The 25,180-nt window shown below is 43.5% G+C and overlaps 1 pseudogene; it reads right to left on the bottom strand.

Annotated features, from left to right (window-relative positions):
- Positions 1-23,798: 23,798 nt before the first annotated feature.
- Positions 23,799-24,445, bottom strand: LOC114217124 (ubiquitin-conjugating enzyme E2 L3 pseudogene; annotated as a pseudogene).
- Between the last annotated feature and the right edge of the window lie 735 nt (positions 24,446-25,180).

The following is a 25,180-nucleotide window of genomic DNA, read 5'->3' on the forward strand; positions in this document are numbered from 1 at the left end:
GCCTCCTGCTGAGCAGGGAGCCCGATGCGAGGCTCAATCCCAAGACCTTGGGATCATGACCTGAACCCAAGGCAGACGCTTAACGACTGAGCCACCCAGGTGCCCCTAAAAATCTTATTTTTAAATAATCTCTACACTCAACATGGGACTTGAACTCACGACCCTAAGATCAAGAGTCACACGTTCTACGGACTGAGCCAGCCAGGTGCCTCATCAACATCTTTTTTTTTTTTAAAGATTTTATTTATTTATTTGCCAGAGAGAGAGTGAGAGAGAGAGAGGGAGAGCACAAGCAGGGGGAGTGGCAGGCAGAGGGAGAAACAGGCTCCCCAATGAACAAGGAGCCCTATGCGGGACTCGATCCCAGGACTCTGGGATCATGATCTGAGCTGAAGGCAGACGCTTAACCGACTGAGCCATCCAGGCACCCCTCCTGCCCCCATCAACATCTTTAACTTAATTACATCTGCAAAGACTCTTTTTCCAAATAAGGTCACATTCATGGGTCCCAGAATGGTAGACATGTCTTTTTTTTTTTTTTAAGATTTATTTATTTATTTGAGAGCGAGAATGAGATAGAGAGAGAGAGCATGAGAGGGGGGAGGGTCAGAGGGAGAAGCAGACTCCCTGCGGAGCAGGGAGCCCGATGTGGGACTCGATTCTGGGACTCCAGGATCATGACCTGAGCCGAAGGCAGTCGCTTAACCAACTGAGCCACCCAGGTGCCCGGTAGACATATCTTCTTAAGGAGAAGGAAACTACCTACTACAGGTAGTTTGGTGTTTCTTTTTGTTTTTATTTTGTTTGTTTTTTAATACCTGGAGTTTACTGGATTTTCCTTAAGAGAATAAATATATCACTCAGCATTCTTTTTTTTTTTTAAAGATTTTATTTATTCATTTGACAGAGAGAGAGACACAGCGAGAGAAAGAACACAAGCAGGGGGAGCGGGAGAGGGAGAAGCAGGCTTCCCGCCGAGCAGGGAGCCCGATGCGGGGCTCGATCCCAGGACCCTGGGATCATGACCTGAGCCGAAGGCAGAGGCTTAACGACTGAGCCACCCAGGCACCCCCACTCAGCATTCATTAATTCAACAAATATTTATTGAACAGCTACAATGGGCCAAGGGTTCTAGGCACTGGGATACCATTAATAAACAAAAATAAAAGTCCTTGTCCTGGGGTGCCTGGCTGGCTCAGTCAATGGAGCATGTGACTCTTGATCTTGGGGCGTGAGTTCAAGCCCCATGTTGGGTGTAGTAGAGCTTACTTAAAAAAAAAGTTCTTGTCCTTACAGAGCTAATATTCTAGTGGAGAGAGGTAGATAATCACACACAGATAAATATAAAATGTATCAGGGGATGGTAACTGTTATAATAAAAGTCAGGCAGGCTTTGGGATAGAGAGTGACTAGAAGGCCTATTTTATTTTTATTTATCTATTTAAATATTTTATTTTTTAAGTAATCTCTACACCCAATATGGGGCTTGAACTTATAGCCCCAAAACTAACCCCGAGATCAGGAGTCGCAGGCTCCACTGACTGAGCCAGCCAGGTGCCCCTAGAAGGGCTAGTTTAAATACATTGATTAGGGAAGACCACTCTGATCAGGTGACATTTGAGTAGTGACTTGAATCAGGTGAATTGCTGGAAGAATATTTTTGATGGAGGTAAAGGTCCTGAGGTGAGCTTGATGTGTTTTGGGGATAAAGAGTTAAGTAGAGAAGTTACAAGTTTTAAAAGTATCACTCTAGCTGCTGAATGGCGAGTAGAACACACAGGGCAAGGGCAGAAGCAGTTAGGAGCCAAACTGAACAATCCAGAGAGAGACGATGGTGGCTTGGACCAGCTTGGTGACTGTGGGGTGTAGGAAGTGTTCAAATTAGGGATGTGTTTTGAAGACAGAGCTGACATCATTGCTGATAGATTGAAGAGGCGACACATGAAGGAAAGAGAAGAATCCAGAAGGACACAATATTTTTGGCCCGAACAACTAGATGAATGGAGGCTTTGCAGGGAAAATCAAGATTCCATTTTGATTAGGTTGTGTTTGAGATGCTTCTTTGGGCCACCAAGTAGAAGAGGTTAGCCGGCAGTGGATTTCCTTGTCTGGAGGTCAGGGGAGAGGTCAGAGCTAGTGATCCACATCTGGGGTTGTCAGGATAGAAACAGAATTCAAAGCCATGGAATTGGATGAACTCACTTAGGAGGAGAATGTTGATAAGAGAGATCCAAGGACTGTGTCCTGCGGAACTCTAACATTTAGAGGTTGGAAAAGGAGGAAGGATTCTGCAAAGAATACAGAGGAAGAGAAACCAGGGAGGTAGGAGGACCAAGAGACTGATGTTCTAGAATTCAATTGAATTCAAAAGAAAAGGTTTCTGGGGGCACCTGGGTGGCTCAGTTGGTTAAGCGTCTGCCTTTGGCTCAGGTCATGATCCCAGGGTCCTGGGATCGAGCCCCGCATCGGGCTCCCTGCTCAGTGGGCAGCCTGCTTCTCCCTCTCCCCCCTCCTCGGCTCTCTCTCTTGCTGTCTCTCACTCTCTCAAATAAATAAATAAAATCTTAAAAAATAAAGTAAAAACAAGAAAAGGTTTCTGGGTGGAGGAAGTGGCCAGTCGGATCAGGGGTCACTATTCGGACAAATAAAGGGGAGCTGAGATTGACCATGGCACTTGGCAGCAGGAAGGTCATCAAGTGACCTTGTTTCAGTGGAGGAGTGGGACCAAAAGCCTGACTAGAGCAGATTTAAGGAGAATGAAAGAAGAAAATGTGGAGACAATAAGGCTGGATAATTATTTTGAGACGTTCTGCTGCAAGGGGACCAGAGAGGTAAGGTGAAAGCCTCGTGGGATCTGGAGATAATAATTTTATCCTTTCTTGGGGCGCCTGGGTGGCTCAGTCGTTAAGCATCTGCCTTCGGCTCGGGTCATGGTCCCGGGGTCCTGGGATCGAGCCCCGCATCGGGCTCCCTGCTCCGCGGGAAGCCTGCTTCTCCCTCTCCCACTCCCCCTGCTTGTGTTCCTGCTCTCGTTGTGTGTCTCTCTCTCTGTCAAAGAAATAAATAAAATCTTTAAAAAATAATAATTTTATCCTTTCTTTTCCAATATTTATACTGGTTAGTTCATTTTCTTGTCAAACCGAATGATAAAACCTCTGAAAACAATATTGGATAATAGCATGCAAGCAGAAATCCATTTCTTTTGCCAATTTTGATGGAAAGGGTTTTAGGGTTCAACCACTTAGAATGATAGTTGCTGTTGAATTTTGGTAAGGAAGTTGTGGGCTTTTAAAAAATAATGTTCAAGGAGTTTTTAAATCCATATTTAAAGGAATTAATGAGGAGGCACCTGGGTGTCTCCGTCAGTTAAGCCTCTGACTCTTGATTCTGGCTCAGTTCGTGATCTCAGGGTCCTGGGATTGAGGTCTGTGTGGGGCTCCCTGCTCGGCAGAGAGCCTGCTTCTCTCTCTCTGTCCCTCTGAACCTTCCCCCCAACTCGTGCACACACACACACACACACACTCTCTCAAATAAATAAATCTTTTAAAAAAAGAAATAAAATAACATTAGATATACCTGATTTTTAACGATTAGAGAAAATTCAGCTATGAAAAGCATCTGATCTTGTATTTTTAAATGATTTTTTAATTTATTTTGATATAATCTTAGGCTTACAGAAAAGGCATAAGAACCATGCAAGGATTTCAGATTCAATAAATATTTACATTTTGCCCTACATAATTCTCTCATCCTTTTCTTCCGTCTCCCTTTCTCTCTGTGTATATAAAACAAGAGCATTCTCTTATATAACCACAGTACAATTATAAAAAATCAGAACATTTAGTATTAGTGCATGACTATTGCTTAATATACAATCCATATTCAAAGTTTATCAATTGTTGCAATAATGCCCCTTAGAGCTATTTTTTTCAGGTCCAGGATTCTAATTCCAAGATCACAAACTGCATTTAATTATCCTGTCTTCAGTCCCTTTTAATCTGGGGAATAGGTCCTCTGACTTGGCATTTTGGAAGTGTCCAGGCCAATTATCTTGTAGGATGCCCATCAGATGGGTTTGTCTGATGTTTTCTCGTGATTAGATCCAAGTTGTGCATTTAGCAGGAATACAACAAAAGTGAACTGTGTCCTTGGTGCATAGGACCCTGGTAAACTGTCAGCTTGTCCCAGTCATGGGGATGCTACTCTTGACCATTTGGTTAAGTTGGTGTCCTCCAAGTGCCTTCACTGCAAAGTCCCCATTTTTCTCTTTGTAATTAATAAATATTTATGGGACATAACTTTGAGTCCACTTAAATATCCACTTAAATATCGAACATCTGGCCTCACCCCATTTAGAAAAATAATAGAGTTTTCATCACTTTCCAATCTCTTCTTGATGATCGTGTTCCAACTTTTCTATTTATTCTTGGGTTAGCTTTTAAATTTTCTGCCTGTCTTCTTAGCTCTACATTCTGTGGAATTTTGTCACCTTTTGTTTAAAATCATTTAACTGCATTAAAAAGGAAAAACTTAAGCAATCGTATCATTAATTCCAAGTTTTTCCTGTCCTCTGTTCATTTTTTTATTTTTATTTTTTAAAGATTTTATTTATTTATTCATGAGAGACAGAGAGAGAAAGAGAGAGAGGCAGAGGGAGAAGCAGGCTCCCAAGGAGCAGGGAGCCCGATGCGGGACCCGATCCCAGGACTCCGGGATCATGACCTGAGCTGAAGGCAGACGCTTAACCATCTGAGCCACCCAGGCGCCCTTCTGTTCATTTTTTTAAAGTGTGCTGTTGTTGTTGGAGGGATTACAATAACTTCAGATTTCTCTAAGGATACTAACTAGGGTCCCCTGAAGTACCTTTGCTGCCTCAAAGACTCTTTTCCTCCTTGTTTCTCTTGGTATTCCTCTTTCACTCTTTCCCATAGAGGCTTTCTTCAAATGCCTGGCAAATCTTGTTTGGTGTGCATTTCTTTTCCTTTTTTAAGATTTTATTCATTTAGTTGAGTGAGAGAGAGTGTGCACAAGCGGGGGAGGGGCAGATGGAGAGGGAGAGAGAGAATCTTTTGATTTGGGCTTGATCGCAGGACCCTGGGATGCTGACCTGAGCCCAGGGCAGACGCTTAACTGACTGAGCCACCCAGGTGCCCCTATGGGGAGAGAGAATCTAAAGGAGATGACGCAGGGCTCGATTCCAGGGCCCTGAGATCATGACCGGAGCCGAAATCAAGAGTCAGACGTTTAACAGACTGAGCCACCCAAATGCCCTGATAACCAATTTTTAAAAAATTTAAAACATTGTTCTGGCCAAAGGAAACAGACTTTAAGGCCACACTTGTTACTTCTGATTTAATCCTGTAGGTATTTAATCACATCTGATTTATGGGACACTTTTGTTACTTCTGCTGGTGACAATTTTACTGTGTATTTACTACTAGGCATCATGCTAAGTAATTTATGAACATAATTGTATTTCACTGATATTACTTTTCCATTTTATAGATGAGGGTGTCTGTGCAGCAAGAGTGATCCTTTTGAAATATAGCTCTTAAATCCTTAAATCTGTTCAAGGCTTCCTGTTCCCCTTAGAATAAAAATCAAACTCAAGATCCCTTAGCTTGGGGCGCCTGGCTGGCTCAGTCAGTGGAGTATGTGACTCTTGATCTCAGGGTTGTAAGTTCCAGCCCCACAGTGGGTGTAGAGATTACTTTAAAATCTTTTTTTTTTTTTTTTTTTGTGGGGCACCTGGTGGCTCAGTCGTTAAGCGTCTGCCTTCGTGGGATCGAGCCCTGCATCGGGCTCCCTGTTCTGCGGGAAGCCTGCTTCTCTCTCTCCCACTCCCCCTGCTTGTGTTCCCTCTCTCGCTGTCTCTCTCTCTCTGTCAAATAAATAAATAAATAAAATCTTTAAAAAAATAAAAAAATGTTTTTTAAGATTTATTTATTTTTCTAAGAGAAAAACAGGGGGAGGGACAGAGGGAGAGGGAACAGACTCCCTGCTGAGTGCGGAGGTGGACACGGTGATTGGTGATCAATCCCAGGACCCTGAGACCATGACCTGAGCTGAAATCAAGAGTCAGCCACTTAACTGACTGAGCCATCCAGGTGCCCCCTCTAAAAAATCTTAAAAAAGAAAAATAGAGAAATGGGAAGTAAGGCTGCCCTTGAGGATTAGCCTGGTCAATGGAGTAGAGTTTTAGGGGGGCACAGACCCTTGAGACAGATAGACCTGGACTCAAATTGCCTCCTATCAAGTACACAGTATGACCTTGGGCAAGTTAATCAACTGCTCTGGCCCTCAATTTCCTCATTTAGCCATTCAGCTGACTATTGAACACTAACTCTGTGCTGGGCACTGTGCTAGATGCTCATAATACAAAGGTGGACAGGGCAGTCAGGGCTGATGGTACTTGCCTTCATGGAGCTTAAAGTCCACTGGGAGAGACCGACTACAAAACAAGCTACATTTATTATGATTGGGTTAGCTGCAAATGCAATTAAGCCCCAAGCAACTGTGTCTGAGTCGTGGTCCAGGGTTTCTATGTCATTCTGTTGTCAGGAAAATAGGTTTCCTCTATTTTTATGGCTCTACCATGCTTGGTCTTAACTTCATGTTGCAAAAAACCAGATCTACACTCCAGAAATGAATGAAGAAATGAAAGAGCCTCACATTGGGGATAGAGATTACTTAAAAAAATTTTTTTAAAGATTAATATTATTATTAGTAGTAATTATTATTTCATTTCCTTCCTTATTCATTCTTTGTGCTATGAGGAAGAATCTATTCCATGCCTCTCCCCTAGCTTCTGGTGGTTTGCAGGCAATCTTTGGTGACACTTGGCTTGTAGAATCATCACCCCAATCTCTTCCTTCATCGTCATATGCTGTTCTCCCTGTGTGTGTCTGTCTCCAGATTTCCCCGACTAGTCCTGTTGGATTAGGGCCCACACTAATGATCTCATTTTAACTTGATTATTTTTGTAAAGATGCTGTGTCCAAATAAAGAGGTGCTGGGGGTTAGGGCATCCACATACGAATTTTAGGGGGACACGACTTAACCAGCAACAGTCTCTCAATGGCAAAATAAAAGCTTCAGCCTGGATAGTTGTTAAGTTCCTCCAAACCCAGGGACAGGAAGTGGTTGGCCCAAAGCCACAGAGATAGTGGCTGGAGCTGGGATTCAAATCCAGGTCGGCCTGACTCCAAACCCTGAACTTTTAAACCAGTACAGATTTACGATGTCCAGTTCATAGGGAGGGAGCCTTCAATTTCATGGACACATAGACCTCTGTTCCAGGGTCAGCATGCTGGCCATGTCTCCTGTCTCTGCAGCTGTCCTCAGCCTGCACCCCCACATCCTCCAGTGGAGCTTTCTTTTCTTTTCTTTAGATTTTTTATTGTTATGTTAATCACCATACATTACATCATTAGTTTATGATGTAGTGTTCCATGATTCATTGTTTGTGCATAACAACCACTGCTCCACGCAGAACGTGCCCTCTTTAATACCCATCACCAGGCTAACCCATCCCCCCACCCCCTCCCCTCTAGAACCCTCAGTTTGTTTTTCAGAGTCCATTGTCCCTCATGGTTCGTCTCCCCCTCCGATTTCCCCCTCTTCATTCTTCCCCTCCTGCTATCTTCTTTTTTTTTTCTTAACATATATTGCATTATTTGTTTCAGAAGTACAGATCTGTGATTCATCAGTGTTGCACAATTCACAGCGCTCACCATAGCACATACCCTCCCCAATGTCTATCACCCAGCCACCCCATCCCTCCCACCCCCCACCACTCCAGCAACCCTCAGTTTGTTTCCTGAGATTAAGAATTCCTCCTATCAGTGAGGTCATATGATACATGTCTTTCTCTGATTGACTTATTTCACTCAGCATAACACCCTCCAGTTCCATCCACGTCATTGCAAATGGCAAGATCTCATTCCTTTTGATGGCTGCCTAATATTCCATTGTGTATATATACCACATTTTCTTTATCCATTTCATCTGTCGATGGACATCTTGGCTCTTTCCACAGTTTGGCTATTGTGGACATTGCTGCTATAAACATTGGGGTGCACGTACCCCTTCGGATCCCTACATTTGTATCTTTGTGGTAAATACCCAGTAGTGCAATTGCTGGATCGTATGGTAGCTCTATTTTCAACTGTTTGAGGAACCTCCATACTGTTTTCCAGAGTGGTTGCACCAGCTTGCATTCCCACCAACAGTGTAGGAGGGTTCCCCTTTCTCCCAGCGGAGCTTTCTGTCCCATCCTGAGCTGCAGCCGTGAGGCTGTGTGCAGGAGCTCACCAGCTATCTACTCAGCCCCAGCAGGGAAACAGGGAAGCCTAGAGCTTCTCCGTAAGTATTTGTTTTATGAATGTGTAATGCGTGGATGGTGCTGGGTTGCTAGAATCCCCAGAATGGTTGAGGAGAAATCCACAGTGAAGGGAATCTTCATCTTACCTCCTGTGCTGAGGCCAGAAAGCCTCTGGGTTTTTTCCAACATGGTACCCAAGGGGTGTGTGGTATGGGCGATGAGTGAAGAGACACCTGTATGGGTGGTCTCCCACACAGGGCACTGCCACAAAGTCTCAAACACCCCAGAACAATGCTAAAGAATCACAGGAATGGCTAGCATCACTTCTCATTTCTTTCTTTCTTTCCTTTTTTTAAAGTAATCTCCAAACCCGACATGGGGATCGAACTCACAACCCTGAGATCGAGAGTCACATATTCCACCAACTGAGCCCACCAGGTGCCCCTCACTTGTCATTTCTGACTTCAGTTTCACCATCTGTAAAAATAGAGATAAAACTACTGATCTCTTACCATTGTAATAAATAGTTAACATTCATTGAGCTCTTTGTAAGGGTGAGGAATTGTACTAAACCAGGGGTTGGCAAACTTCTTCTGTAAAGGGCCAGATAGTAAACATTTTACGATTTGTAGGCAAAGAGCCAAAATTGAGGCTATCATGTAGGTATGTATATGACAAGAGAGAAAAACAAATTTCCACTAATTTTTTGATGATATTAGAAATGTAAAAACCACTTTCAGCTCGTGAGTTGTATAAAAATAAGCAGCAGGGCGCCTGGGTGGCTCCGTCTTTAAGTGTCTGCCTTCGGCTCAGGTCATGATCCTGGAGTCCCAGGATCGAGTCCCACATTGGGCTCCCTGCTCAGCAGGAAGTCTGCTTCTCCCTCTGACCCTCACCCAACTTGTGCTCTCTCTCTCTCTCTCTCTGAATGAATAAATAAATCTTAAAAAAAAAATTAAAATAGGCAGCAGGCCAGATGTGGCCCATGGACTATAGTTTGCTGACCCCTATTCATTGTATTAGGTGTAATGGCTCAGTTAATCGTCACATCAACAGGGATGTCTGTTGATGAGGGATATGCTGTCTTTATCCTTGTTTTACAGACAAGGAAACAGAGAATCTCAGAGAGTTGTTTTCTTTTTTTTTTTTCCAAAGATTTTATTTAATTACTTGTCAGAGAGCACAAGCAGGGGGAGTGGCAGGCAGAGGGAGAAGCAGGCTTCCTGCTGAGCAAGGAGCCCGATGTGGAACTCGATCCCAGGACCCTGGGATCATGCCCTGAGTTGAAGGCAGATGCTTAACCAACTGAGCCACCCAGGCGCCCCCAGAGAATTTAAATAACTTGCCCAAATTCACATAATTTTTTTTAAAGATTTTATTTTTTTAGGTAATCTCTATACCCAGCATGGGGCTCAAACTCACAACCCCGAGATCAAGAGTCATGTGCTCTACCAAGATGTCCATCGACAGATGAATGGATAAAGAAGATGTAGTATATATACACAATGGAATATTATGCAGCCATCAAAAGGAATGAGATCTCGCCATTTGCAACGACGTGGATGGAACTGGAGGGTGTTACGCTGAGTGAAATAAGTCAATCAGAGAAAGACATGTAACATATGACCTCACTGATATGAGGAATTCTTAATCTCAGGAAACAAACTGAGGGTTGCTGGAATGGTGGGGGGTGGGAGGGATGGGGTGGCTGGGTGATGGACATTGGAGAGGGTATGTGCTATGGTGAGCACTGTGAATTGTGCAAGACTGATGAATCACAGATCTGTACTTCTGAAACAAATAATGCAACATATGTTAAGAAAAAAGAAAAAGAAGATAGCAGGAGGGGAAGAATGAAGGGGAGTAAGTCGGAGGGGGAGACGAACCATGAGAGACGATGGACTTTGAAAAACAAACTGAGGGTTCTAGAGGGGAGGAGGGTGGGGGCATGGGTTAGCCTGGTGATGGGTATTAAAGAGGGCACAGTCTGCATGGAGCACTGGGTGTTATGCACAAACAATGAATCATGGAACACTACATCAAGAACTAATGATGTAATGTATGGTGATTAACATAACAATAAAAATTAAAAAAAAAAAGAGTCATGTGCTCTAGCCAGCCAGGCGCTGGCTAATTTCACATAATTCTTCAGTGGTGGAGCTGGAATTTGAACCAAGGCAGTTCACTTCTGGAGTTTGCAAACTTAACCACCTCATTGTGTAACAAACCTAAGGCACACGTAGGACTTGTCCCTTATATATATGTTTATCTATGACTGCTTCCCTTTCTCCTCTCAAGGGTGCCAGATTGGGAAAAAGATATTTCCAATGCAGAATGGTAAGTACAAAGAAAGAAGGATGTGCAAGGAGCTTTAGGAGCAGAAGACCACCCCAGCACTTCCAGTTTCATGCCCATCACCCCCGATAACCCTCTAATGACTCAGTGAGGGCAGATTTAATTATCTCTGTTTTACAAACACAAAGGAGAAACTCAGAGAGGTAAAGCGACTTGCCCAAGTTCACACAACAAGTATGTGGCAGAGCCAGGATTAGGGCTCCAGTCTCCTGGAGCTTGTCTAGGTGCATCCTACCATCACACTGTCTCTCAGACCCTGTCCGTGTCTGCAACCTCCTCTGTTGGGGATTAGGTTATCCAGGGCCTGGTTCTTCCAGACAACACCATGTGTGATCCTGGGTTATGCACCAAACCCCAGAATGTTAGAACCGAAACTTTAGAAGATCAGAAGTAGTGAGCCCATGAAAGACGATCAGGGACCCTCCTACTTCTAGTAGGTGTCAGTATCCCGGGCCTTGCTGGCTGTTTGGCACCCATTATTCCATTCAGTCCCACAAGAGTCTCCTGGCTCAACCACTTAGCATGTCTGCCACCCCAGTTAAGTTGCTTTACCCCTCTGGGCCTCAGTTTCCTCAACTGGAAAATTGGGATAATAAAATCTATCTTGCACAGCTGTTGTAAGAATTCAAATTAACATTTGGGGTTCTTTTTTTAATTAACATATAATGAGTTATTTGTTTCAGGGGTACAGGTCTGTGATTCATCAGTCTTACACAACACCCAGTGCTCACCACAACACACACCCTCCCCCCATCCCTCCCACCCCCCCTCCCCTCCAGCAACCCTCAGTTTGTTTCCTGAGATTAAGAGTCTCTTATGGTTTGTCTCCCTCTCTGGTTTCATTTTGTTTCATTTTTCCCTCCCGTCCCCTATGATCCTCTGTCTTGGTTCTCAAATTCCTCATATCAGTGAGACCATATGATACTTGTCTTTCTCTGATTGACTTATTTCACTTAGCGTAATACCCTCTAGTTCCATCCATGTTGTTGCAGATGGCAAGGTTTCATTTTGATGGCTGCATAATATTCCACTGTGTATATATACCACATCTTCTTTATCCATTCATCTGTTGATGGACATCTAGGCTCTTTCCATAGTTTGACTATTGTGGACATTGCTGCTATAAACATTGGGGTGCATGTGCCCCTTCGGATCACTACATTTGTATATTTGGGTTAAATACCCAGTAGTGCAATTGCTGGGTCATAGGGTAACATTTGGGCTTCTTTTAAAGATTTTATTTTTAAATAATCTCTACAGCCAACATGGGGCTTGAACTCACAACCCCGAGATCAAAAGCCACATGCTCCACCAGCTGAGCCGGCCAGGCGCCCCCAAATTAAGATTTGTATGTCAAATTGTTCTCAGTGGTTATCACTAAGGGGCAGAATTATGGGAGACATGTTTCATAGATTTCTATAATTGTAAATATTTTATGATAATCGTGTATTATTTTGTAAGTAGAAAAATATGTATAGATGAATATGTCATATATATACATATATATATATATACACACAAGCTAAGTACATATAGTAAGCACTCAATTCACATGCGTGTGTGTGTATATATTCAACAAACATTTAGGGAGCATCTGTCTACAAGGTCCTGGCTATAAGAACTTGTATATGGGATTTGAGCCCTGAAGAAGTTCCCAGTATGATTCACACTGGGTGAGGGTGGGAGGCATCTGCTGTGGTGGGAACGGACTGTTGTGTGTAGGTGACAAGGCCGGGTGGGGAGTGTGAGCCTCTAATTGCCAGTTAGGGGTGACGGACACACTGGGGGAGGTGGGCACACAGAACAAAGGGTAGGTTTTATGGATTAGTAGAGCTTTGCCGGAGGGCAGACTGGGAAGGTACTTTCCCACAGCAGCAATGATTTTTTGCTGGATTATAAGGAAAAGAGTTCTTTGTTTGAGGATGGCTCAGTATATGTCAACCTCTGTAGCAGGGAAGACAGGGCCATAAGATTTAAGGACCCACAGGTCGCTCATGGTTGGGGAGGGACAGTTCCCTGAGAGAGGCTGGATTGTCATCCAGATGGAGTCCAGCTCCCTTGCAGATTTAAATGTTACGCCTACAACCATCAAAGTTCAGGAAGAATATATGTGAATGAGTTTACAATGTAGGGTTGAGAAAGGTGATCCCTCCTAAACATAGAACCAGAAGCTATGATGTAGAAGACTGATTAATTTGATGGGGGAAAAAAATCTAAACATAAGTACTGCAAGAGTCCAAAACGAAGTTAAAAGACAACTGACAGATTGGGGGTAAATATTTCTAACAAATATAACACATGCATAGTATAAGCAACAGAGCACCTGTAAATAAGCAACAGAAAGACAAATAATATAGACAGTTCACAAAAGAAATGACTGAGAAACATAAAAAGATGTTTAAAATTCCTACTATTTATGAAAAATCCAACGAAGGAATACAATCTTTTTTATCTATCAGATTGACAAACTTCATGAAGGTTATTATAGCCTGTATTGGTAGTGGCGTGTCTCTGTGTATTTGTGTACCTTTTTTTTTTTTAATGTAAACTCTACCCTCAATGTGAGGCTCGAACTCATAACCCTAAGATCAAGAGTCCCATGCTCCACCGACTGAGCCAGCCTCTGTGTACCCTTTTTAGTAATGGTTTTGAAATTGGACAACTACTTTGGAGAGCAGTTTGACTGTATGTATTAGCACTTAAATTATTTGCTCTCTCCCTCTCCCCTCGCCCCCCAAGAACGTAAGATCCATGGGGGTCCAAGGACCTCATCTACCATCCCCACTGCTATATTTCCAGCACCCAGAAGAGATAGGCATAGCGCAGTAGACTTTTAATAAATATTTAACTCACTGAATGGAGGCATGAATTTTACATTCATGTTTCTCTAGGTGTGGAAGTTCTATTCCAGAGAATCTCTTTTAAAAAAAGATTTTATTTATTTGTTTGAGAGAGAGAGAGAGAGCAAGAGAGAAAATACAAGCAGGGGGAATGGCAGAGGCAGAGGGAGAAGCAGCCTCCCTGCTGCAGAGGGAGCCTGATGTAGGACTCGATCCTAGGACCCTGGGGTCATATACTGAGCTGAAGGCAGATGCTTAACCAACTCAGCCTCCCAGGCGCCCCATATTCCAGAGAATTTCTTGTTGAAAATACTTTCACTCCAGAAATCCCAATATTGCGCTGTATGTTAACTAACATTAAAAAAAAAAAGAAAGAAAGAAAGAAAAAGAAAGAAAGAAAGAAAGAAAGAAAGAAAGAAAGAAAGAAAAGAAAGAAAGAAAGAAAAGAAAGAAAGAAAGAAAGAAAGAAAAGAAAGAAAGAAAGAAAGAAAAAGAAAGAAAGAAAGAAAGAAAGAAAGAAAGAAAGAAAGAAAGAAAGAAAGAAAGAAAGAAAGAAAAAAGAAAGAAAAATACTTCCAAGAGAGGACAAAGCTATTCCTATAAAAATATTTCTTGAAGGAGCTCAGTCAGTAGAGCATGCGACTCTTGATTTCGGGGTTGTGAGTTCAAGGCCCACGTTGGGGGCTTAAAATGAAGCCCTTAAAATTAAAATAAAGATTACTAAAAATAAAACCTTCAGAAGAAAAAATTCATCGAAGCATTATATGAAATGGTGAAAAGAAGATGACAAACAGGGGCGCCTGGGTGGCTCATTCGTTAAGCGTCTGTCTTTGGCTCAGGTTATGATCCCAGAGCTCTGGGATCGAGCCCCGCATCGGGCTCCCTGCTCCGCGGGAAGCCTGCTTCTCCCTCTGCCACTCCCCCTGCTTGGGTTCCCTCTCTCGCTGTGTCTCTCTCTGTCAAATAAATAAAATCTTAAAAAAAAAAAGATGACAAACAAAATAAATGTTCCTCAGTAAAAAGGATGCACAAAAACAATTTTTCACTATGGGATACTATGTAATGAGTATGGATATCTCTTTGAAATCCTGATTTAATTTCCTTTGGATGAGTACCCAGAAGTGGGATTGCTCGATCATAACAGTAGTTCTATTTTTAACCTTTTGAGGAATCTCCAAACTGTTTTCCATAATGGCTGTGACTTTTTGGTTTTGTTTGAAATGTTTATCGTGAGCACATATTAGAATTATAACTGAAGAATAAAGAAAAGTTAATGAGACATAAATATTATTTTGGAACAAAAAGCACTAAAGAGAAAAAAATCAGCAATCTGCCTGAATCACTGAGTCCGGATTTGGAGTTTTGGGTTTTTTTCCTCTTCTCCTTTCCCTCCTTCTTTACCAGTTCTTCTCCTTCTCTTCTTACTCCTCTTTTATTTTTTTTTAAAAGATGTTTCTTTTTCAATAATCTCTACACCCAATGTGGGGCTCGAACTCATGGCTCTGAGATCGAGTCATATGTTCTTCTTCTTCCTGGGCTAGCCAGGCATCCCTTCCTTCTCCTTCTTTTAGATTCAGTATCTTTGTTTTCGGTTTTTTGGTTTTGTTTTGTTTTTGTTTTAAGCACAGAAAGACTCTATCATGTTTGTGCAACTGGGGCCAAGGTTGGGGCTGGTTCAGAAGGCCACCTGACAATGATGGATGGCAGCGGTCTGGTGTTTATTGGGGGGTTCCAGGAGGTGGGCTGGTGTTTACTGGGGGGGGTTCCTGGCGGGGGCGGGGGGGGTGGGGGGTGGGGCTGGTGTTTATTGGAGGGGTTCCTGGTTGGGGGGGTCTGGTGTTTACTGGGGGGTTCCAGGCGGGGGGGGGCTGGTGTTTATTGGGGGGATCCTCAGAGCAGGTGCAGTGGGAAGCACTTCCCATTCCCCGTCTCTTATACCCCTAACACCGAGTCTCTGAGGCAGGTGCTGGTGAAGGTGCTTCCCGTGTGGGGCCCCGAGAGCTCAGTGTTGTCACACTGCATGTGTTCCAGGCTCCCCTGTGCCACCCACTAGCTGTGGGGCCTTAGTTACTTTCTTCCCCTTAAGTGTCTCAGTAAAATGAAGAGAAGACTAGCACTCCCCTCGCAGGGCTGTGGTCAGGAGGAAGTGAACTTCAGCTCCGTATCGGACTTCTAGAGCAGTGCCTGGCACAATTCCACAGAGAAAGAAATCGAGGTAAGCCAGCGGGGCTGCGTGCCCACATCCCTTGGCCCGGCTCCAGAGCCCGCTGGGTCCTTCCACTCGGCCCTATTTTGGGCACCAAGCCCTCACTTGGACTCTGAGGCGGAGTGGGGAGGCGGAGTCGGGAGAAGGTCCCTTCTTGCTCCTTCCTGTGTTTCTTCAGCTGTGGAGCACAGCAGGGGGCAGCCCTGGGAAAACCAGAAGCGAGGCCTCCGCGCTCCGAAAGCCCCCGAATTTGTATGCTGGTTGTAAAGTGAATTTGTCCAAGTCCCTGCGAGGGCCTGGAGTGGTGAGGGTCTGAGAGAACCGCATGCTGCTCCTTCCCCGCCAACACCGCGGCCTGTGGAAGCGGGCCTGGCGGGACCCTCGCGGCACAGGCCCTGGCCCGCCCCCTCCCCTCCCCCTCCCCCCCGCCCCCTCCCCCCGCCCCCCGTCCCATCCCCGGGGACCCCGTGTGGCGGCCGCACGGTGAGATAAGTGGGAGAGCGCGCCATGCAGAAGGTTGTTTTGAAAATCACCTTTCAAAAATAGTTTTGCATCGAAAATTTCTAGATGTTTAAAGAGAAAGAGCAGACGTGAAATCATTTCTTTTTACGAAAACTGAGGTCACAGAGGGAATGTGGCAAAAGCCAAGGCTTCCTCTGGGCTGCCCCCACACCCCCCATTCCCTGTGCCCCTCCCCATCTCCCCCCTACTAGGTGTGTGTGTGGAAGGGGTAGAACCTCCGGTGGGGTGGAGCCTGACACCTGGTCAGCGGGTCTCTTCTTACCCAAAAGCTTGTCCACACTTTGACCTCTCCAGGACCTGGAGTCCTCCCCCACCCCCTTCCTCCTACTTATAATTTTGTATAATAATTTAATTCCTGGGGTTTGTATGTGTGCTGAGTCTGTGTGTGCCTTGTGGAAAGGAGTCTGGCTTCTACTCAACTGAAAATAAAGAATAATAAACCACAAATCAAAACACATACACAAAAAGGCAACTTAGAAAGCAATATTTATTCTGGTTTTGCTTTTGCTTTGAAAGGTAATACACGTTCTCGACAGCGCAAAATGGAAAACACAAAATTGAAAACAGCTACTCCCGGCAGCAAGAGCAAGCCAACCTTTTTGTTAGCAGTTGGTTTCTTCTCTTTGGATTACAGGACACCTGTGATGTTTATTCCCCCCCCCCCCCCCGGGCTGGGGAAGACGCAGCCACTTGTCACTGCACCCCCTCACTCCCTGCCCCCCTCCAGCATGGAGAGGGCAGAGTCAGGGGCAGGACTCTGGGAAGTGGGTGGCTGGAGCTGAGGACTGGGCAGGAACCCCAGTCAATTTGTGCCTTTGCTGTTGTGGGAATGGGTTTGGGAAATGGTAAGTTGACCAGAGATTCCATCTGGGCCCCTTGACTCAGCAGAAGGGCTCCCAGAGGGTAGAGCATAGACTCCTTTTTCCTCCTTCTTCCTTAAAAGATAGGCATTCACTCACTCATTAAACATTAACTGACTCTCACCTCGCCAGGCTGTGAGAAGTGGCCTCTCTGAGGCCTGCTGGGGACAGGGGGAATAAATAAATAATAAATAAATAAATTATTTAAAAAAAAAAGAAAGACAGAAATCTGGTCTTGGGGTTATCACAAGTCTTATACAGTGACCCCAAACCTGGTGGGAGTGGAGGGGGTGCCGGGCCGTGCCCCTTCCCAGATTCCTATCAGGAATGGATAGGTATAATCTGTTGTTGTTTTTTTTTATTTTTATTTATTTGACAGAGAGAGAGACAGCAAGACAGGGAACACAAGCAGGGGGAGTGGGAGAGGGAGAGGCAGGCTTCCTGCAGAATAAGGATCTCGATGCGGGGCTCAATCCCAGGACACGGGGACCAGGACCTGAGCTGAAGGCAGACGCTTAACGACTGAGCCACCCAGGCGCCCCTGACCTGTTTTTATTTACCAGGATGAGGACTTAAAAAGGTGGATTCCAAAAGGATGAGGGAGGGCTGGTAAATGGGAGGTTAGAGGACCGTCCTGAATAGGGAGCAGGGATCTGAGCCCTGGGGGTCAAAGGGAGAGCTTGGCCAATTCTGGGACACGCCAACAGCTGGAGGGGGGAGGTGCTCCGAGGGGTAGTGGCGGGAAGTGACACTTAGGACAAAGTTTCTCTCCCTGTGTCCCCAGGGGCAATGGGAAGCCACAGGGGGTGTTAGCTAGAGTTCTTTGGTTAAAAGCGACAAAATTCCACTGGAACTATGTTCAGAAAGACAAAGGAACCTCTCTTTTTTTTTAATTATTATTATTTTTAAGTAGGCTCCATGGTGCAGGACTTGAACTGAAGACCCTGAGATCAGGGCCTGAGCCGAGATCAAGAGTCAGCTGCTTAATGGACTGAGCCACCCAGGTGCCCTGACCCAACAAAGGGATCTCTTAAAGAGAACTGAAGAGCTAATGGCCAAGCTGAGGGAAGATAAAAGGGATATTCCAGCTGCAGGGATTTGTGTGCTTTCTCCATAGTAAGGATAGCTCCTTTTACCGGGTTCCCACTTTGAAAGCAAAGCCAATCATTGCTTTCAGTCCTTCATGTGTGTGAACCTAATTAATCCTCAAGTGGTATGGCCCCAATAAGTAGGACCTGTTGTTCTGACCCCCATTGCACAGGTGAGGGGGGTTATGTGACACGCCCAAAGTCACAGCTGAACGAGCAGTGGAGCTGCAACTCAAATCTAAGCAGTATGGCTCTAAAGCCCATACCCAAACCCCTACCCTGTAAAGCTGCCTCTCATGTCGATTAATTCAGCATCGAGGTATCTTCACTCAAGATGGAAATTCCCAGGAAAGAGAGCACGACTGGCCCAGCGTGGGACACACACCCAGCAAGTGGTGGTCCTTGGGGCCATTTGCCAGGACTGTCAATCTCATCATCCCCACACAGAGAGAGGCCTGAGGAAAGATGGCGCCACGACAGGAGGAGATCATGAATGGACGCATGGTCTAATTCTCCACCATGGAGGGGCTGATGAGGTCAGAAGTGTATTCTAGGAGGACCACTCTGGGTACTTGGTGGAGGATGAGTGAGAGGGCTACAGAGAGGGGGCCAGGAGCCCCACCAAGGACACTGGTCCAGCCATCCTTCAGGAAATGCCCATGACTTCAGCCATGGTGGTGGCAGGAGGTACATGGAGAAGGGATGAATTTAGAAGGTACAAGAGATGATTAATAGGATAGAAGAATAAGGAAGTTCAAGTGGAGGGAAATCAAGAATAATTCCAAATCTCTGGTTGAGCAACTGGGGTGATGAGGGTGCCAGAAGGAGCAAGTATGGGGCCATGTTGAATTCAAGATGTCTGAGGGCCATCGAAGTGAGATGCTTAGGTGGCAGCTAGGTGTTTGAGAGATCCAGAGGGACCTTTGCTTGGATTCAAGTTTCTATGGGGCTGCCCTAAACCCATAGGGTGGTTTTTAGAGTTGGGGTTGGCAATAATTTTCTGTAAAGGGCCAGATGGTATATATTTTAGGCTCTGTAGGTCATATGGTCTCTGTCGAAACTACTCAGCTCTACTTTTGGAGCATGAAAGCAGCCACAGACAGACAATTCTTAAACAAATGGACATAACTGTATTCCAACAAAATTTTATGTAGGGACACTGAAATGTGAATTTCATATCATCTTTATGTGTCAAGATATAGCAGTCTTCTTTGGATTTCTTTTTCAACCATTTAAAAACATTAAAACCATTCTTTTTTTTTTTTAAGATTTTATTTATTTATTTGACAGAGACACAGCGAGAGAGGGAACACAAGCAGGGGGAGTGGGAGAGGGAGAAGCAGGCTCTCCGCCTAGCAGGAAGCCCGATGCGGGGCTCGATCCCAGGACCCCGGGACCATGACCTGAGCTGAAAGCAGATGCCCAACGACTGAGCCACCTAGGCGCCCCAACAGTAAAACCATTTTTAACTTAGGAGGATCGTATAAAAACAGGGAACAGGGGGAGAATTAGGTCCTCAGGCTGTACTTTGCTGATCCCCAAATGAAGAATTAGAAAAGTAGCCCCAGGGATGCCTGGGTGGCTCAGTCGGTTACACGTCTACCTTCAGCTCAGGTCATGACCCCAGGATCCTGGGATCGAGTCTTGCATCAGGGTCCTTGCTCAGCAGGGAGCCTGCTTCTCTCTCTGCCTGCCGCTACCCCTGCTGCTTGTGTGCTCTCTCTCTGACAAATAAGTAAATAAAATCATTTTTAAAAAAAGAAAGAAAGAGAAGTAGCCCCATCCTCCAGTAAGACATTGTATGATTTAATTATTTCTCAATAATAATAATTATGACAAATATTCAATCATTCTGTATAAATTATACAAATCAAATGTTGGTACAAAATAATGGAAACCTATCATTGTTGCAAATATATTGCAGTTTTTCAACAGTAATCATACTAGATTTTAGAGAAGAACAAGATTTTTGGTTCTTAATACATTAATATCCCATCAAAATCATTTCCTTCTTTGGGCACCTGGCTGGCTCAGTCGGTGAAGCCTGCGACTCTTGATCTCGGGGTTGTGAGTTTGAGCCCCACATTGGGTGCAGAGAGTACTTTAAAAAAAAATAAAGTCTCAAAAAAAACACTTCCTTCTATGTATATGGTTGATTTCGATTGTAAACTTTTACAGAGTGGCAATGGTCCATATTTATCATAATCCTTTCAATTTCGTATGCTGTCTGGATTAGAATACTTTTAAAAGGCCATGATCTTTCAGAATCACAAATTTCTCTTAAGGATGTTACTAGTGGGTCCCGTATAGCAAAATAAAATGAAATAATTTTGAAATTGAGTTTTGGATCTTGGAAATCACAATAAAATGAGTCTTACTCCCTTTTCTTAGCATCGTTTACATGAGTAAGGGCACCAAGATCGAAATTCTGTAATTTGGCATCAGTAACCTATTTTTCATAAATCTTGCTTCCTTGTGGGTGTTTTTTTTTTTTTTGCTTTTTTTTAAAACAAAGAACATCTTTTTATTTTTTTTTTGAAGATCTAATTGGCTTTATTAAGTGATTCATGAATTGGGCAGCATCCCATCTAGCAAGCAGAAAGAAGCTCTTAAAGAGCATCTTAATTCTTTTAATGCTTTCAAGGGCAGTATGTGTGTTAAATTTTAGCTCTGGTATGATTGATTGACTTATAAGGTTTCACCCTAATGCCATTTCATATTAGCTAATACATTTAAAAGTTGAAATTTGCTAGCGTGTACTTTGCATTCTAGAATCTATCTCTTTATTAATATAATTAACCATTCCTAAAAGGTATCTTACCTTTTAAGTTTTTAGTGACGCGATGGCATCCACTTGACTTTCTCATTGTGGATTCAACATTGACATTCAACATTTGAAAATTTCTGTTTGAAAACACTTGTTCAAGGGGTGCCTGGGTGACTCAGTCAGTTAAGCATCCAACTCTTGAATTTGACTCAGATCACGATCTCAGGGTTATAAGATCAAGCCCTGCATCGGTCTTCGGTGCTCAGCAGGGAGTCTGTTTGAGATTATTTCTCCCTCCCTACCCTTCCCCCCTTCTTGTGTGTGCACTCTCTCTCTCAAATAAATAAATAAATAAATAAATAAATAAATAAAATCTTAAAAAAAAAGAAAATACTTGTTCAAAACACTCCAACATTTCGGGACCCCTGGGTGGCTCAGTCATTAAGCATCTGCCTTCGGCTCAGGTCATGACCCCAGGGTCCTGGGATCGAGTCCCACAGCGGGCTCCTTGCTCAGTGAGGAGACTGCTTCTCTCTCTCCCTCTGCTGCTCCCCCTGCTTGTGCCCTCTCTCTCTGACAAATAAATAAATAAAAATCTTATAAAAAAAAGTGTTTCTCTTAAAAAAGAAAAGAACACTCCAACATTTCATCAAAACTGAAATTTTGCTGTGCAGTTCCTAGACACTCTTTAAAAATTCAGTGATGTCAGAACGCTTGTGTGGCTCAGTTGGTTGGGCATCTGCCTTTGGCTCAGGTCATGATCCCAGGGTCCTGGGATCGAGTCCCGCATTGGGCTCCTTGCTCAGCGGGGAACCTGATTCTCCCTCTGCCTGCCATCACCCCTGCTTGTACTCTCTCTCTCTGATAAATAAATAAAATCTTTAAAAAAAAATTCAGTGATATCAAAGGAATTTTTTAACACATCATTCACTTTCAAGGTTAAAGAATGCACAAGACAAAATAAAATAGATTTCCCTAGAATTATTTTTCAAGGCTCTTTTATTACAATCCATCATAGTTTTCCATGCATTTTTGCTGCATTGTCATATTCCTGGCCCTTTGGGTTATTTTTGTCTTCCTCTCGATTCAGTTTTTATAAGTCGTCTACTGAGAATATAAAATCTTTCCCTAGTGGAGTCATCTGCTAAACAAAATCCCCCAAGTGTTCACACAGAGATATATTTGCATTTTGGAAATCAACAAATCTAAAATAATTGTTATGTATTCTGCATAGCTTGTTCCTGGAGTTGTACTTGAAATAATTGAGTAATGTCTAACATTTCTTTATTCAACATGATCTTATTCATTGCATCTCTCACTTTAATTAGTTTTGTCTTTTATTCCCTAAACAATGTGTAATATTATTTTGTGTCAATGTTTATATTTTGCATAAATGTTCTGGCATAATTGTATCAAATTTTGCTGTGATTCCTGCCAAATAAAGAACATTTCTCATTATCACACTCATTAACTTTCTTGGCCGAGTTTAGATATTCCCTCACCAAAAAGTGAATCATAAGTATCATATGCTCAAAAACAGCACCCAATTTTTCTTCTCATTTTCACATGGGTATCATATATTTTTGGAATCCGATTTCAATTTGGTTGGTATGTATTTCACTTCATGTTTATTAAGAATATGTAGTCAACACTGCCAATCTTTGCTTGCATTCCCGTTCTCATGTTGATTTGATTTTTCCCATCCCTGAAGATTTTACAATGTAGACAAAATATAGAATCCTTTGGAGTAGAATAAAGTAACCAAAATTTAGTGATTTTTTTTTCTAGAAAAACGATGAGTATTTTTTTTCAAAATTTTATTTTAAAGTAATCTCTACACCCAAAGTGGGGCTTGAACTTACAACCTCAAGATCAAGTGTCCCATGTTCCACCGACTGAGCCAGCCAGGTGCCCCAGAAGTATGCATATTAAGTTTCCAAAACTTTCTACCTGTGATGTTATCTGGAAATTCAACATTTCTTACCTGAGATAGATCATTTCCACCAGAGTTGCCCATTTAATATGCGAAGTTATGTGGTCAGGTACCTGACAGGCAGGAAGTACATTTAGTTTAATGGATTCTTTGAGGGTTTCATTTGTTTTTGTTTTGTCCTCTTTTATAAGCATTTCTCAAATTCCTTCTGTTACAGAGTGTTGAAGTCCAAGGTAAACTTACAACCTGTGAGTTGCGTTAGTGCTACATTTTGCTAAAACTGGTACCTCTGATGTGTTTCCTTCTCTTCTAGCAATCTTTCTAATTTTTTCCAGAAATCTAATCATCTAGAGGAGTCCTTAAGTTTGGGCACTGGAACCGAAATGCATAAGAGAATGCCTAGATCGTTTGTAAGCAAATTATCTATCATCTGTCTATCTATCTACCTATCATCTATCTATTTTTAAAATTTTTTATGGTGCACCTGGCTGGCTCAGTTGGTAGAACACGAGATTCTTGATCTTGTGATCAAAAGTTCCAGCCCCACGTTGGGTGTAGAGATTACTTAAAAAAAAAAATTTTTTTAAGGACAGTTGACACACAATGTATTTTATTTATTTTATTTTTTCCAGGAAAACAGCTTTATTTGGACTGAGAGTTGGAGAAGGAGAGAGACCTGAGCCAGCCTACCGAGCTAAGGGGTGAGATTAGGCGCCAAAATGGCAGGCAGAGCTCATCAACCGAATGGACTCCACCTCCCAGCAGCCTTCCAGTTAGTACAATCAATAAAGGCTGCTGGGAAGTGTATTTGCCACTAAATCACCAAAGTGTGCCAGCCACCATTACAAAAAGTACAGTTTCTCTTTGTCCATAATTACATTTCCTTTCTTTTTTTTTTTAGAACATCTTAAATTTTTAATCCTTTCTTTACAGGTTACCTAGACCGCTTTTGATTAAGAAAACTGTAGAAAGTTAGTAACTGCCACAAGCAAACGCCAGGCAGCCGCACGTGTCAATTTTCCACAAGAGTCCTGCTTTGCCGGGTCTCCGCTCACACTCGCTGGAATCGGTCGCGGCAGAGTTTAGTCCACAGGTCGCTTCTCCCCGTATTTCTTTGTAAACTCTTCAGCATTCTTACAGAATTTTTTACGGTCCTTAGAGTATTCTTCAGCTAGGTCAGCCCGAAGTGGGTGCTCGGGCTGGGGGTCGTTCACCGGTGCTATGAGGGACTGGATTACTTGGTCGGTTTTGGTTGCTGGCTTCCAGTTTTCAGCACTAATTACTGGCAGACAGACCTGCCCCTTTTCATCGATGTTCGGGTGATAGATCTTTGTTTTAAATGTGATCTTCGGTGGTTTGAATGGGTACTCTGCTGGAAAGTTGATTTCGATTCTGAAGTCCCCCTTATCATATGGAGGGTTGTCAGGAACAATAAGCCCTTGCCAAGTCAATAAATTAGCTTCATCAACCTGGATGTTACGAAAGTTTTTCATTCCACATTTGCGGATTTCTTCAAGCTCCTTCATCAGCCTCCTGCTGGCCGCCATCTTGGATCTGATGCTGCTCCATAATTACATTTCTACAACACCTCCCAACCACAAGTATCACAAACGAAAGTTTAAAAAAATCACATTTTACGAATCTTAAACTCATCTTTGGCATCTAGGTCTCAAAATTCTCAAAAACTAGTTCTCCTGGTAAACTCATCAGCTGGAAGTTCTACCCAAGTAGTGAGAAGCTGGCGTTTGTTAGCCCATGGTAATTCTTTGTTTATTTATTTATTTTAAGAGATTTTATTTATTTATTTGACAGAGAGAGAGAGATCACAAGTCGGCAGACAGGCAGGCAGAGGGAGAGGGAGAAGCAGGCCCCTCACTGAGCAGGGAGCCCGATGTGGGCCTCATTCCTAGGACTCTGGGATCATGACCTGAGCCGAAGGCAGACACTTAACGACTGAGCCCCCCAGGTGCCCCAGCCCATGGTAATTCTGCTCCCATTTTCCCTAGCCAGTTAGGCCTGAATAGCAGAGTGAAGCTCAGATTGGGGGGTGAGGGAGGAGGGGCACAAAAAAATTTGCCTATTTTCCCCAGTACGAGATGGCATCTGGAGTGTGATGGGGAGCAGAACCAGAGAGGCTTGAGGGAAGGGTTCAGGCCCTATATTCTAGAGTCCCTGCTGAAAGAGGAGGAGAAGGAATGCTTTGCCCTGCTTGTGGTGTATGTGCTTCTTCTTCTTTTTTTTTTTTTTTTTAAGATTTTAATTATTTACTTGAGAGAGAGAGAGCAC

Source organism: Eumetopias jubatus, unplaced genomic scaffold (genome assembly GCF_037043125.1).
Source record: "Eumetopias jubatus isolate StellerSeaLion01/CBP00866 unplaced genomic scaffold, mEumJub1_p1.0 scaffold_4, whole genome shotgun sequence".
Taxonomy (NCBI): domain Eukaryota; kingdom Metazoa; phylum Chordata; class Mammalia; order Carnivora; family Otariidae; genus Eumetopias; species Eumetopias jubatus.